Source organism: Artemia franciscana, chromosome 7 (assembly GCF_032884065.1).
Source record: "Artemia franciscana chromosome 7, ASM3288406v1, whole genome shotgun sequence".
In the NCBI taxonomy this organism is placed as follows: domain Eukaryota; kingdom Metazoa; phylum Arthropoda; class Branchiopoda; order Anostraca; family Artemiidae; genus Artemia; species Artemia franciscana.
The window spans coordinates 44,411,863-44,428,433 of record NC_088869.1 but is presented as its reverse complement, the minus strand read 5'-3'; the positions used below and the strand labels follow the sequence as shown (position 1 = coordinate 44,428,433).

The window sequence follows — 16,571 nt, the reverse complement described above, 5'->3', positions numbered from 1 at the left end:
CGTAATCCCTTCCTCCTGTTTTTTTTTACATTGGCAAGAATTCCTTTTAAGGCACCGATTAGAGTACTAAAACTCGTTGCGTCTTCTGTGCTTAACTGCAAAAGAGTCTCATCAGCAGCTTGATTATCGGAAAATTCTTCCATTGTTGGAATCAGAATAAAACACTAGCAAAATCCTTTCATGGCAAGGGATACAGTTATTCACTCGAGACTCATAACACCATTTCCACCAATCCATATGAATCATATGCAATATTATCCTAACAGGGTAGTTGTTCACAGTTCAAAGGCTAGAACCAAACTCCTGGATAGAGGATGCGATGACAACATTTTCACTCTTAGATTAATAATTGAAATGTACCTAAGCCATTAAACGCCACACCATTAGTACTCACTTTTATAGATTATGAGAAAGCGTTTAATTCCACAGGCAGAAGAGATTTAGTAAAGTTTTCCATGAATGGTATACCAGTTGAATAAATTTAAGTAATTAGTGCTATGTACGAGAATAACATTCCTGTGGTTAAGGTAGGAATTTAGGTTAGTAGCTGGTTTAGTATCAAATCCGGAGTCAAGCAGGGTTGCGTTCTATCCCTAGTTCTATGGATCATTTTGATGAACTTCGTCCCAAGGAATACAGCAAAGACAATGGGAGAACACAGAATCAAATGGAAAAGGAAAAATCTCCCGGAAATAGATCTTGCTGATGGATAAAGCATCTAGATGAAAACGTTAACAAAACTTTTAGAAGTTTATCGAGTTCAGGGTGCAAGAATAGGTTTGAAAAATAATGTTAAGAAGAGTAAGTCCCTAAAACTAGGAAAAAGTGAATAATGAAAAGATGATGTCGGGTGACGAGAGAAGACCTAATAAGGGCATAGCTTCACCTATCTAGATAGTATCAAACAGTTCGTGGTAACGAACTGTAGTAAGGAGCGACCCGGCTCAATAGTAACCAAAACTCTAAAAAATGGAATGTTGATACCAATACCCAAATCAAAAGAATCGCATTTTAATGCTGATTTTAAATATATAAGTTTCATCAAGTTTAGTCTTACCCATCAAAAGTTACGAGCCGGAGAAAATTTGCGTTATTTTAGAAAATAGGGGGAAACGCCCCCTAGAAGTCATAGAATCACACCATTAACCGAAAATCACACCATCAGATTCAGCGTATCAGAGAACCCTACTGTAGAAGTTTCAAGCTCCTATCTACAAAAATGTGGAATTTTGTATTTTTTGCCAGAAGGCAGATCACGGATGCGTGTTTATTTGTTTTTTTTGTTTTTTTCCCCAGGGGTGATCGTATCGACCCAGTTGTCCTAGAATGTTGCAAGAGGGCTCATTCTAACGGAAATGAAAAGTTCTAGTGCCCTTTTTAAGTGACCGAAAAAATTGGAGGGCATCTAGGCCCCCTCCCACGCTCATTTTTTCCCCAAAGTCAACGGATCAAAAGTTTGAGATAGCCATTTTTTTCAGCATAGTCGAAAACCATAAAAACTATGTCTTTGTGGATGACTTACTCCCCCACAGTTCCTGGGGGAGGGGCTGCAAGTTACAAACTTCGACCAGTGTTTACATATAATAATGGTTATAGGGAAGTGTACAGACGTTTTCAGGGGGATTTTTTTGGTTTTAGGGGTAGGGTTGAGGGGAGGGGGCTATGTGGGAGGATCTTTCCTTGGAGAAATATGTCATGGAGGAAGAAAAATTCAATGAAAAGGGCGCAGGGCGCAGGACGAATCTGGTCACGTTAGAAAAAAACGTCAAATTCAGAGCTTAATATACAATGCTGGGTGTTCGGAGCCTCTCTATTATGGAGTATAATTTGAAAATAACGCAACTATACGAGCGATAAAACATATATACCACAACCATAACTCAACTAACGAAAGAACTGCTAAGAGGTAACACAACTATAAAGCGAAAACAGGTGAAAACTAATGGGAAAATAAACGAACTAAGAGGTGGAAGGGGCCCAGAGAAAAAATATAATCCTTTTCCAATTTTGAGCCTAACTTCCGCAAATGAGTAATAATGTCAGAAGCCCCGAAATACCGAATTATTTTCTTTTTCCTATAAGACCGGGGTAGATGAAACAAACTTACAATAGCGGAAATATAATATACACAATTCAGCCAGATCTTGTCTTTTTTTCAGGATAGGTGAAATACCAGATAGGAAAAGTATTGAATGGTCGCAAAAACTAGTGTATAGCAATGCAAGCGCTTTTCGATAATAATAACCACGATTAGCTACTATTTTACCATAACCCGCTTTTAGTTTTCTTTAATATGCCGTACAATATTGATCCGGAAAGCTAGTAGATTCCAATAAATATGAATGCTTGACCGCCACAAATCAGAGACATAATGGATGGAGAAGTTAGAACGCGGATTTCAAATGGGCATAGACTTTGCATTAAAGACTAGTTACTCACACTTATCAATATTCAATGACAGACCAACAGTTTTGAAATGTTTTGAAATAGATGATACGGAATTCGAGAGGCTAAATCTAGAACGGCTAGATCTAGAAGTATATCATCCGCATATGCAATACAAAGACATTTGCCAAATTACAAAAAAGAAAGGGCATAATTTTGTATAACACACTGCGATACAAATACTGAAAAGATACGGGGAAAGAACACCACCATGAAGCACTTCCAAGCGGGTTGGAATATTCCCATAACAATTAGAGTGAAACTTAACCGAATATGGGAATCAAACAGTTCGTGGTAACGAACTGTAGTAAGGAGCGACCCGGCTCAATAGTAAACGAAACTCTAAAAGACGTAATTTCGATGCTAAAAGAAATATCAAAAGAATCGGATTTTTATGCTGATTTTAAATATATACGTTTCATCAAATTTAGTCTTTGTCATCAAAAGTTACGAGCCTGAGAAATTTGCCTTATTTTGGAAAATAGGGGAAAAAATCGCACCATCGCATTCAGAGTATCAGAGAACCCTTTAGAAAAAATTTCAAGGTCTAATCTACAAAAATGTGGAATTTCGTATTTTTTGCCAGAAGACAAATCACGGGTGCGTGTTTATTTGTTGTTGTTTTTTCCCAGGGGTCATCGTATCGACCAAGTGGTCCTAGAGTGTTGCAAGAGGGCTCATTCTGACGAAAATAAAAAGTTCTAGTTCCCTTTTTAAGTGACCAAAAAATTAGAGGGCACCTAGGCCCCTTCCCACGCTCGTTTTTTCCCAAAGTCAACGGATCAAAATTTTGAGATAGCCATTTTGTTCCGCATAGTCGAAAACCATAATAACTATGTCTTTGGGGATGACTTACCCCCCACAGTCCCTGGGGGAGGGCTGCAAGTTACAAACTTTGACCAATGTTTACATACAGTAATAGTTACTGGGAAGTGTACCGACGTTATCAAGAGGATTTTTTGGTTTGGGTGTGGGGTTCAGGGGAGGGGGCTATATGGGAGGATCTTTCCTTGGAGGAATATTTCTTGGGGGAAGAGAAATTCAATGAAAAGGGCGCAGGACTTTCTAGCATTACTATAAAAAAAACAATGAAAATATAAACATGAAAAAGTTTTTTCAATTGAAAGTAAGGAGAAGCATTAAAACTTAAAATAAACAGAGATTATTACGCATATGAGGGGTTCTAAAAATACTTTTAGCATAAAGAGCGAGGTATTTAGGAGGAGATAAATACTTCGCTGTTTATGCTAAAAAAAAATTAAGTAATTTCAACTATTTATTCTACGGCCTTTCTGATTCAGGGGTCATTCTTAAAGAATTGGGACAAAACAAGATTTAGTGTGAAGAGCAAGGTATTAACGAGGGGACCAATCCTCTCATATATATATAATCAAAAATATAAGAATGTAAAAGTTTGTTACGTAAGTTAATTCTTAAGTTACGTATTTTGTTTACTAATAAAAACGTTCGTTAATAAATTAAAAGATCTAGTTGCCTTTTTAAGTAACCGAAAAATTGGAGGGCAACTAAGCCTCCTTCCCCACCCCTTATTTCTCAAAATCGTCTGATCAAAACTAAGAGAAAGCCATTTAGCCAAAAAAAGAATTAATATGCAAATTTCATTTTAATAATTTATGTACGGAGAGCCAAAATCAGACATGCATTAATTCAAAAACTTTCAGAAATTAAATAAAAAAAACAAGTTTTTTGAAATGAAAGTAAGGAGCGACATTAAAACTTAAAACGAACAGAAATTACTCCGTATATGAAAGGGGCTTTTCCTCCTCGACACCCCGCTCCTTGCGCTAAAGTTTGATTCTTTCTCGCAACTCTACTTTTTAAAACAATAAAAAACTTTAGCGTAAGGAGCGGGGTGTCGAGGAGGAAAAGCCCCTTTCATATACGGAGTAATTTCTGTTCGTTTTAAGTTTTAATGTCGCTCCTTACTTTCATTTCAAAAAACTTGTTTTTTTTATTTAATTATTAGTTAAGACGATGGGAGCAGGGAAGATGTTAAAAGTAGAATATCCAAGGCTCAGGTTTTTTTTTGAACAGTTAAAAAAAAGTTTGGGAGTATTGGAAGATAATTCTGAATACCAAGATTGAAATATTGGATGGTGCGGGGACGACAGTGGTCTAAAGATTTTCAAAAAAGCGGATGAAGATTTACAAATGTTTTTCAAGAGAAATTGCCTACGAATTGTTCTGGATACCCGGCTGATTGACCATATTTCGAACTATAAGCTTCACGAAAATGTGGTTCAATCCCACTTTCTAGGGCTACAATAAAAGAAAGGTTGAGATGGCTAGGGCACGTTCTATGGATGAAGGATGACAGATTGCCAGAGATTGTCCTTTTCGGCCAACCGTCTACGGCTAAACGGAAAGCAGGTCGTCCTTGTTTGGGGTGGGAGGATTTCCCTAAAGAAACATTTAAAGAAAATGGTAACTTCTTGGGAGGGAGTAAATATGGAGGCTTTTAATAGATTTGGATGGAGGAGGAGCGTGCGTAGCTGTGCTGGCCTCAGGTGGTTTGGTGCTGCGGTGAGTAAACTAGCAGTAGTTAATAGTAGTTTCAACATAAATTAGGCTGAGCAAAATAAGAATCAGAGGCTCAAATTGGTCAACATGTTTCGACCAATGCACGTTTCGTAAACATAAATTAGGTTGATTGAAATAAGAATCAGAAGCTAAAATTAACCAACATGTTACGACCAATACGTGTTTTGTAAACATAAATTAGGTTGAGTTAAATAGGAGTCAGAGGCTCAAATTGGTCAACAAATTCATATTTAAGAAACTTTTTCACATTAACAAATAAAGGTTTTAAATTATTTTTTTTTTCAGACAGTAAAGTTTCTAATGCAAACATCCTAACGATCTCGAAGCACATTTATCTTATTGAAAAAGAAAAATAGGGATTTTCCAGTCATTAAACAAGATTTCTTTATATTCTAAATTTTAGCTCTCACGGAGCAGTTACCATTTAACTGATTATGGCACCCTTTTCCTTGTTAGCGAGCAAAAGGGGGATGTAGTCAATGTCATAGATATACCTACAAAATGGAAGGATTGTTTTGACAGGTTGTTGGGTTGGGGATGCAAATCAGGCATATCTATGCAAATCAAAAAGATTACTTGAAAAGCAACTACTGAAAGTGTTATGTGTTCCGTTTAAATAACTGAAAATGTGCTCTATCGAAAATGGTAATAGATCATAATGCCTCCATTCTCCACTGTTTACTGTCAAGGTTAAAGGGCAGATGGATTACTCGCTTTTCACCATCAAATCTTGTAAAATAAACAAGGCAAAGTAAGCTAGTATTGATATCGGACCATAGACGCGTGGAAAATATTGTTCTGATATCCTCATGTGAGGATGATATTAGATATCCAGATGATAAGAACAGATACTATACTTTTATCTTAGCCATAAGGCTGAGTTGCCTTAATTACGTAGGGGAACAAGGAATACGAACATACGTATCGGGATACGATTGTATGAGAATAGGAATAATAAAGTTTGCTGCAAATTTAATTTCGGATGCAGTAATCAAATAATGTTAAATCAGTTTGTCTGTAGATTACACTAAACACCATAAAACATTTTCCAAAATCTCTAAGTTCCCTTTCTAGCTTCAATGGTTAACGTAAAATTTTCAAATTAAGACATGGACAAATTGTCATCCTTAAAACTAAATTGCCTATAGATTATAGCCTGGCTCAGAGATTAAAGTGGAAAAAACGAAATCAAAGAAGCCAAACATCAAAATCAGAGAAGGTAGGCTTTGAATCAGAGGAATATGGTTTTGTGAAATTAACTGACCATAATCGGAACTAGCGCTAACGGACAGCGTCAATTCGGGAAAATTATTGGCAGGGAGAAGTATTTTTCAAAATCCAGGGAGGGAAACTTTGTTGTATTTTCAATTTCATTAACGAAATACCCAAGAAAACAGATCCCTTTTCAATGAAAATACCATAATAGATTTCTTTCATTCTAAAGGTAGAAGATAACCGAATATTACAGGGAAATCCCCCTTCCCCAACTGAAACCAGTGGTAATAAGCAGTGGCATCAATTAGAGGAAAATAGGGAAGGTATGAGGTCGTATCCAGGAAGTGAGGGGTTTTGAGCCCCCTCCCCCTAAAATGTTTCTCCGACCCATAAAAACTTAACAAAAATGTATATATTTTTTTGTGCATATCAATTTTCTTGTTTTCAATTTTATTGTATTTTCAATTTCTTTAACAATATAGAAACAAAAAAACCTATTTTTCAATGGTAATACAACAAAAAAACTTTTTTTTTTAATCTAGAGGGTATCAGGGAAAAGTTTTTTTAGAAAGAATGACCAACCCCCCCCCCCCGCCCACCAGTTGGAGCCACTAGCGCTGATATATGCTACTTGGTTGCAATGTAATTTATATTGTGACATCAAATTTGCTCCAAATTTGGACACAAAAGCTGGATTCCTAATCATCCAAACAAAATATACAGCATAAAAACAATAAGAATTAGTCGGGTAAATGATTTCTTACTTTAATTTTATCAGTATGCATGATTTTTATTCTCATTTACTTGAATAATTCTATATTTCCACCTTGTTACCAACATTTTAGGCCGAAGCCTTTGTTAAAGAATAGATGGCCTCCAAGCATCATTGCAGTGATTACACTAGAATTTGATGATAAAATCACCCTTAGCTTTGAACCCTAGTAAATCAATAGACTATGAGACCAAAAGCATTAAGGACGGACTCGAGCTAGAAAGAGTTAGTTGACACAAAGTAGTACGAGGGAGGTTGCATTCCAAGACAGTTGGTTGTTTTCATATTTTCATGTGAAGAAGATCAATGCCTTATAGACTATCACTTTCCATGGACTTGTGCTAGTGTTTATTCATTTTTTTTTTGTCTTTGCTTTCTAAATCGCTCACTTTCTAGTTCAAATATTGCAGACTATGATGGAATGACGGAGTATATTCAACTTGTTATAATAAAAAAATATCCGAGGTAAAGTTTAGAAACGACACCACTTAGAACCAGCACGTAATATATGACACACATTCAGCTAAACAGGGGCGTGGAAGAAATTTATCGCTGAAATGTTTGTGTTTATCATGTACATTTATACAGGGAGTAAGAGAATGCCAAGCAAAAATGTTTCTTCGGATAATTTAACTCTAGCATATTCATATATGGCTATCACAAAATTTAGATTGGATGTCTTTGAGGGAAAATGGACATTTCTCCCGATCTTCTACAATCATTAGCTCATTACGAAATAAATCAACAGATAAACATGCATCCGTCATCTTTCTTCTGCCAAAAGAATCCACAAAATTCCACATTTTGTAGATAGGGGCTTTAAACCTCTACAATAGGGTTATCTGATATGCTGAATGTGATGGTGCGATTTTCACAATATATAAAGAAACCTGAGTCAGACTTGCAACCCTGCCCAAATACATTAAATTTGAATCCTGTTAAGAATTCAACTTTCTGTTTTGAGCTCAAAATATTGTTATTGAGAGTTTCAAGTGATGTTCGGCCGCGTTGCTCCTTAATTATAATTCGATATCGTGAACTGTTTAACAAAATGTGCTGTCTTAGCATGATAAATTGTATCCCTTGGAGTTTTTGAGCTCACACTATTACATTCATTTAGGAAAACAAAGAAGTTTTGAAGTTTAAAGAATTTCGTACGTGCTTACGGCTATTCTGGGCTGTGAGGTCAGGCACCCATTTGTGGGTGCCTGTTACTTCAGATGGTATTGAAATGCTGGTCTCCTATCACGAAAGCCTTGCTTTTAATTCAGAATTTTAAAAGTTTTTCAAAATCAATTACAATTGCCTAAACTAATTTAACGGTTATAAGTTTTTTCGACTAAGAATTTACCATTTTTTCGTAAATCAAAGTCATGCTTGATTCTGAAAATTGCTATAGCGGTCATGGGCTTAAGTTCCCCCTGGAAAGACTGCACCGATCCTGGAAATACGACAATATCAGGCCAAAGGGTGTAGGGGGCTGAATATGCCCCAACATCCCTACTGTCTCCCAAATTCAATTTAATATTCCGGGCTCCATGTAAGGACCAGATCAAACATTACACTGAGAAGAACAGATACTACAGTATATTCTAGCCATTAGGCTGAGAAGCGGTAATTGCATAGGGATACGAGTAACACGAACATACATATAGGTATAGAACTATAAAAGAACACGAGTAACAAAGTTCGTCGCAACTTTAATTTCGATTGCAGTCATCAAATCATGTTCAATCAACTTATCAGTTTGTCTTCAGGTTTTTATAACAGCATAAACATTTTCCATAATCTTCAACTTAATTTTAAAACTTCGATGGTAAAAAGCAGGAAAAAGATATTATAGGGAGGATAGCCTACCTCCCCCCCCATGATTGGATGTAGTAATAAAGTGCACGATTGGATGCTCTAATAAAGATGCAGTAGGTTTTTGTTTCAAACTAAGTATATGAGTCAAAATACTCCTCAAGAAAACAAATAATTATGTGTTTCTTATTTTTTGTATTTGATTTGTATAGATTGGTGATTAAAATTCTCAGGGTTTCAAGCTGTGGTAAATTTCTAATTAATTTTTTCTAATCTTGAGATTTTCAGATATTCAATTCAAACGTTCAAATCTCGATACGTCTGTTGAGCACAAAAATAAAATTTTAAATTTGACTCAAATTGAAAATTTGAAAATTTCAAAATTTGAGATTTAGAAATAAGTAAGAGAATTGTCATGTAAAAATTTTGATTTATAAACAACTAATAATGGAAATATGATTGGATTACATGTATCAAAATAAGTAGAAAAATCCTTAGCGGTAATGAGCTGTTTAGACAATTTTATTGGCAAATATATACGATCCCTATACAAAAACATGGCTATGTTTTGTAACTGGTTGGTATGGGGAAGGTGAGAACTTCTGAAGTAATATTGTAGTTGCATTTCGCTTCCGTGGTTAATTCAAGTTGTGTGAATTTCCACTTTTTATTAACATTTTATTAGTATATGTTTGAAAAAAAAATCGATGCCATTTCACTAATTCAAATTGAGGATTCAGAGACCAATTTATACCAGCTAGATAAAAAAAAATATAAACACATAATTATTTGCCTTCTTTTAAACAATTTATTTTTCTTAAATGATTACTCCGACCTTGGAAGGAGTATTTCGACTCATATACTTAGTTTTAAGCATTAACTTATATGAACTTTTATTAAAGTTCTAAAGAGTTTGGCCTTTATTTTTAATAATATGAAAAAAACTTCGTTTTCTTAAAGAGTTAAAGAGGCTGCGTCCCAAAGTCGAACCTTAAAACGTACAGGAATTAGAAGAGGCAGTTGGGGGGCTGCCGCCCCCCAAACCCCCAGCTTTTAAAGACTCTTTTGTACAGGTTTTTTTGGGGGGGGGGGGGGACTTCATTGTTACTAATTACCAGTTTCGGCGCAATGGTTCTCCTGTCCTCTTGTGTTTAACATTTTTCGAAGTTATTCCATTATTCATTTATTTCAATTTTTTGTTAATTAAAAGAGGGCCTTTCCGAAGCCAAGAGCTGGGGGTTAGCAAAAAAACAAAAAACCTGTACAAAAGAGTCTTTAAAAGCTGGGGGTTTGGGGGGCGGCAGCCCCCCAACTGCCTCTTCTAATTCCTGTACGTTTTAAGGTTCGACTTTGGGACGCAGCCTCTTTAACTCTTTAAGAAAACGAAGTTTTTTTCATATTATTTCTGTACGTTTTTCTACAATCCATGGTGGATGTAATTTAATAATTCCTGTACTCCTCGTCTCTCAAATGATAAGCTGTCCAGGTGTTATCAAAATCTTTTTGATGTTGTGAAAAAAAACCGCCCGTAAGGGACTTGAACCCTTGACCCGATGATTAAAAGTCTCACGCTCTACCAACTGAGCTAATAACTTGCATGTGTGTAAATATAACTTCTCAATAGCTTTTAAAAATTTCAAATTAACATGGGCTCTTATGGAGAGAAATCCGTTAATTAAATAGCTAATGGGTGGTTTCTGGAAAACAGGGAAGGAGTTATCGGATCAAGCTGAAATTTCGCGGATAAGCTCCTGGGCCGTAGGGGACCTTAACTTGTGAATTTCAGCCCGATCGGACAACGTTAAAAGGGGTGGGGGGGGGGGGGGGTTGGAGGGTCGAAACTTTCGGGGGGTTAAGATTTTCCTACGAAACTTTCATGGGCACTTACTCGGAGAATTCCGCATCGAATGAGTCTTCGTACACCCAGATCCGATATCGGATGTGACCTGTAGGCGTCTAGGAAGAAAAAGTAAATGAATTTTAAGTGGCTATGCGTGGTTTCTGGAAAACAGGGAAGGAGTTATCGGATCAAGCTGAAATTTCGCGGATAAGCTCCTGGGCCCTAGGGGACCTTAACTTGTGAATTTCAGCCCGATCGGACAACGTTAAAGGGGGGCTTGGGTTGACAGGTCGAAACTTTCGGCCAGATTTTCCCCATGAAGAAAAAGTTGGAGGGGGATGAAATTTTGCAGGTTTCTTAGTTGGAGCTCGGGCTACGAAATGCATCCCTCCCCATCCGTCTGCGACCACTGGAACCGAAGATCGCTTAACATTGTCGTGTGTCGCCTCTTTATAGAGGCACGAGTGTGCCTCCTTGATGTTTTAGAATTAACAGAGGAGGTGATAGGTCATATAAAGCAGAGTTTTAGTTAGATAAAAATAGGCAGTAAAGTTCCCACCATTTCCTAGCCAAAATCCAAAACTTAAATAAATGATTTTCGCACTTCTCATACATTTACTATCTATTATACAAATCCCCTAAAAAACAGCATTGTTGTAAATACCACCCGCTTCGCAAAGAAAGCAAACCCAAAAAAACAAAACATAAAGCCAAAAAAGTATTGATATCAATTTCTTCTCCTCAGTGCCATAGCAAGACTCGAAAACAAACTTTACAGTAAAAAGAAGTAAATATTTTGTCTTTTCATCCCCGTTGTGAGAGCACAATCCTGAAAGGTCATTTCGGCAGCATAAAGAAGTTAGGATTTTAAATTACCCCTCCTTGTCATTACGAAATGAAGATTCTCACCTCCCGGTTCGCTTTTATAATGATACGGACAGATTCCCCTGATAAACCTTAATTTAATTAAATGCGACAAATTTGGCGTTATGCGACATTTGTAAATCTAACAAAGACCACCCAAAGTGACTAAAACCTTGTTTCAAACTTGTTTGCAAAAAAACAGTCTTAATAACTAAAAACTCATTAAAAACTCAACTATTAAAAACCAATTACAAAAAAATAACTTTCTTTTCAACCCAAACCATAGCAAGTGGTCCCCACCACAAATCCAACACCACGTCAAGGGGCGCGCGCCCCCTTGATCCGCCACTTAAAGCATCTTAAGCTTTGAACCCAAGTAAAGCAATAGAGAATGACACAAAAGTCAATAAGGACGGACTCGAGTTAGAAAGAGTTAGATGAAACAAGGTACTACGAAGGAAGTTACATTCCAAAACAATATTTTCTTTTCATTCTTTCAAGTGGAAAAGATCAATCTTCATGGACTTGTGCTAGTGTTTGTTCAGATTTCTTGAAGTTTGCTTTCTAAATCGTTCACTTTCTAGTTCAAAAATCGTACACTATGATGCAATTTTATAAGTATATTTAACAAATGATAATAAGAAAACTATTACAAGTCCTGCTAAACAGATGAGCATATATATCAGCTGTTTTGCCAACAAAATATTTACAAACATTCCTTACAAAGTATATTCAAGCTTACAAAGATGGTTCAGTGAAAGGAGCTTTATTTTAGAAGGAAGGGGTTAGAAGTATGGGTGGTGAGTATATCCCTCCTAAATTTGGAAAAATAAGTCTTTTTAGTATTTTCACTGAAAAAAAAAGAAAAAAAAAACTAGCTTTACCCTGGCTTCGGGAGAGTAAATTTTTGCCGCCCCCTTAATTTCTGTGAACTGACACTACTAATCAAAACTGATATGGTGCAACAGAAATATAAGAAACAATATTATATCTTAAACCCTTATTAAAAAAATTGTACATGAAGAATTCAAGTACCGTACTTACAAAGTAAATGAAGAGAATATTCTTAAATTCCCTAGTTAAAAAAATATATTCATTTACTGTAGAAATTTCAGCAATTTCTAAAGGTTACTAACTAAGCCAACCTTAGACCTTAGATCCTCCAGAGCCAAGAATAGTGCATTGTACGTTTAAAACACCAGATCTAGGAATGGAGCTACAGTCATGACTTCCAATGACTGTGGCTGAAGATATAGCTCTGTATTTCTCAGGTTTCAGTCATACTGTCGATTTAAGGTGTTTCTTTGTCTTCCTCTCTTACACCTCCCCGTGGGTGCCAAGATTCAGAAGTGGTAATACTCTTTGTCTTACAAAGATTCAGTCCAAATCCTACTTTTTGGCCCTTTTTGTCTATAGTGTCAAATAGCAGCTGTTGGTGTTTCATATTTTCGCGAAGAAAAAAACTCATCACTAAGATCAGATCAGAGATGTGTCAGCTGCTAATCTTCAATCGACAGCTTGAAGACTGCTACAAAATATAATTCAAAACAATGATAGGTACTTGTGTATCAGTCATATCTGTTAGTCTTAAGTTCTACTTTTTAAATAATTTCTTTTCTGTTTTTTATATGCTTTAATATTACTTTTTCCTTTCTTTAAAATATTATTTTTGTAATGAATTTTCTATAAAAAAATCCAATAGTTTGTGCTTACGAACGATGCGATGCGGCTCAATGGTAACCGAAACTCCCAGAAGCAGAGTCTCGATACCAACAAATATATCAAACGAATCGAATTTTAATGCTTATTCAAAATATGTAAAACTCATCAAATTTAACGTTACCCGTCAAAAGTTATGAGCCTGAGAAAATTTACCCAATTTTTGAAAAAAGGGGGAAACACTCCCAAAACATTAATAGTGAAAATGACACCATTATATTCAGCATATCTGATAACTTTACTGGAAAGGTTTCAAGCTCCTACGTACAAAAACATAGAATTTGGCATTTTGCGTGGAATTTGCGTGTTTATTGGTTTTTTGCTCTTTTTCTTTTTTTTTTTTTATTTTTTTTTCCCCACCAGCGATCGTATTGAACCAGTAATCGTAGGGGATCGGGAGAGGGCTTATTTGAAAGAAAATCAAATGTGCTAATGCTCTTTATCCCTGGAGAGCAGCTACTTTATCCCTGCTGAAGCCGCCGCTGTGTCTAGAGATGACTTAATTAGGCTGTGTTTTCATTACATTATTTTAGCGCCATCCATTTTGACATTGCTAAGTGCAGCACACTTATGAAAAGAAATGCAGATGGCTCTACAACCAATTCGGGTAATAGAGCAAAAAGAAGTAAACGCAGATACCGAGCAGGGAAGGCGTAGGGGATATGCTACTCCGACAAGGGGTACAAACCGTGACATTCTTCAATCGTTAAAGTTGGTCTCTCGCCGAACACTGGTAAAAATTCCATTAACTAAGACAGTCGAAATTCCGAGGCTAAAGCGCTTTGACGAAATCCCCCTGTGCATCATTCAAGAAAGTCGGCCTGTTCTGAGTCCAATAGGACTTCATTACATTATGGCGAACTTCCTTCTGGCAAATTATTAATCTCTCTGTAACAAGCTGGAAGATTTGGAACTTTTACTCAGACACAAAAACGCAGGTGTTGCTGCCGTGACAGAAATCTGGAACATTGAAAATGTTTCAGGACAAATTACAGGATATAATTCTTCCTAAGTACACAGAGCAGAAGAGGTGACAACTGACTCGGTAAGGGTGTTGCTATATATGTGCGTAAAGACATTTGATGCAAACTCCTCTCTGAATATACTAGCCCGAATCATGAAGCTATCTGGGTAATGTGTAAATACCCGTGTCTATCCTGCCACTTTGCATGTCTGATTTTCGCGTCGGTTTACTTCCCAGAGAGCGCTAAAAACCGGTGCGATCTTATTTTTAACCTCCAAACTACAGCCGATATTATTCAGAAGTAGATATAGTTGTCCTGGATTTATAATCGCTTGGGAATTTCAACAAGACTAAAAAAAAGTTGACTTACAGCCAGCCTCTATTTGAAGCAGATCGTCGACATCCCCACCCACTCATCCGGCAGTAGTATGGACCTTATCCTAACAAACACCGAAGACTTCTACCTCCCCCTACTTTCCTAGGACCAATTGGGTTTTCCGATCACCATGCCCTGATACTCAAGGTCAAAACTTCTGTGAAGAAACCCATGCTTTCACGAGTGACAACAAGGTCTCTAGCAGACTCGACCATGTGTGAATACGGCCGGCGGGTAGCTGCATAGAATTTCCCTGAAGTGTCCATGGACGGTACCCTTGAGCAGAGAGTAAGCGCTTTCAATGAGGTACTTTCTTCTAAGTATTGTGAAATATTAACAACAACAAAAATAATTCTGAGTGAATACGACAAAAAATGGATCACCCCCGCAATAAAAGCGAAAATCCACGAGCGAAGTAATCTTTACTCGTGTGGTAAAACAGACCAAGGATCAATTGTACGAAACCAGGTAGCACGCATGGTACGCAACGCCAAAACCAAGTATGGTCACAAAAACGTGGTGCCACTTCTGAACAGTGAGCCTACAAAATGGCATTGGTCGGTCAAGAAACTAAGTGGGAAATCGTCTAAGTCCACTATATGAAACAGGCGACAGCGGGCGCTTAATTAGGTCCCGTGCCGTTAACACCTTCCTAACCTCTATATGTACCACTTTTCCTCTTGTGGATTCCCAGTAAAAAGAATCCCTGACTGAAGATTGCCCCATAAATGTTTTGATTGAATTAAGCGAGTTCGATGTGTACAAGGAACTAAGAAATAAATACGGGAGTCTCGCCTTTTCCTGGCGAGATCCCTCCCAAACTTATTCATGGATACACTTTGTTCCTTATTCCCCCACTCTCCATTTTGATAAGCCAATGCTTTGCGTCCATTGTGTTTCCCTCATTTTGGAAGAAAGTGCACATATGGGTCATTCCGAAACAAACAAACCAAAATCTGTGCGCCGCCTGTTGTCTCAAATTCGTGAATCCATAGACAAATATAAATACGGAGGACTACCAAAGTGCGGAAATTCCGTATACCTTGTAAGAATGTTCGACCACATTCTAAAGTGGCTTGAGACCCAGGGTCATTTGTTGATCTAGCTGCGATCGCTTTTTGCAGTGCGTTTGACCATCTATCTCACCATATTGCATGCCTGAACTTAAATGGAATGGGAGCTAAGCGTAAAACTCTGTCAATTGTACTGGATTTTCTGTCTGGACGCCAAGAAAAAGTATTTACCCTCCATGAAGGGGACACTGACTCCGAATTGAGCGATATAATCTGCGGGGCCCCACAGGGCACCAAACTCACAGCATAACATTTCTTGCCGTGATCAACTACATATTGAGCAAGCACGAAGACAGGTATCTGTCTTCGTGCTCAGTGATAAGTCTGTGGATGACTTATCACTCGTGCTTACTAGTCTACCTCAGGGTAATACTCCTATAGCTCAGTTTACTAGTGACATTTTTGACCATCTAAATTCCCAGTGTAATGAGTCCAATCTTATCATTAACGCTACCAAGTCAAAAATTCTTCGGCTTTGTCCCCTAAAAAGAGACTTTACCCCCCTGAAGTCCCATTTCCTGTCGTGTCAGAAGTGAAGATACTCGGTGTTATTTTCTCCAGAGACTGTTCTTTCGCCGCACATGTTGACAGTGTAATTAGGAAAGGTAATGCTTCCCTTCAAACACTGTCCAAAATGCGTCGCTTTGGTTACGATGTCAGAAGTCTCCTCCGTGCATATCTTTGTTATGTGCGACCAGTTCTGGAGTAAGCCTGCCCTGTGTGGGGCCCTTCAGTACTACACACTGCTCACCTGATGTACGACCTTGAGTCAGTGCAAAAGAAGGCAGTTAGGATTATCCTGGGTTCTAAAGATATTCCTTACCAACCAAGCACTCATTACACTAAGCATTCAGTGCCTAGATCAAAGATTGTGTGATCTTATCATGAGATTTGGAAAAGCATTGCTTTTAGACCCAGCCCATCGAGACATCTTACCC

The 16,571-nt window shown here is 37.3% G+C and overlaps 1 protein-coding gene and 1 non-coding gene across 3 annotated transcripts in view; one reads left to right on the top strand and one right to left on the bottom strand.

Moving 5' to 3' along the window:
- The window catches only part of LOC136029354 (uncharacterized), a 224,757-nt gene that overhangs the window by 179,935 nt on the left and 28,251 nt on the right, over positions 1 to 16,571 (top strand). The window lies entirely within an intron of this gene.
- On the bottom strand, positions 8,420 to 8,610 carry LOC136029777 (U2 spliceosomal RNA). The gene has a single exon (XR_010618104.1). It is a non-coding gene; the product is annotated as a U2 spliceosomal RNA (small nuclear RNA).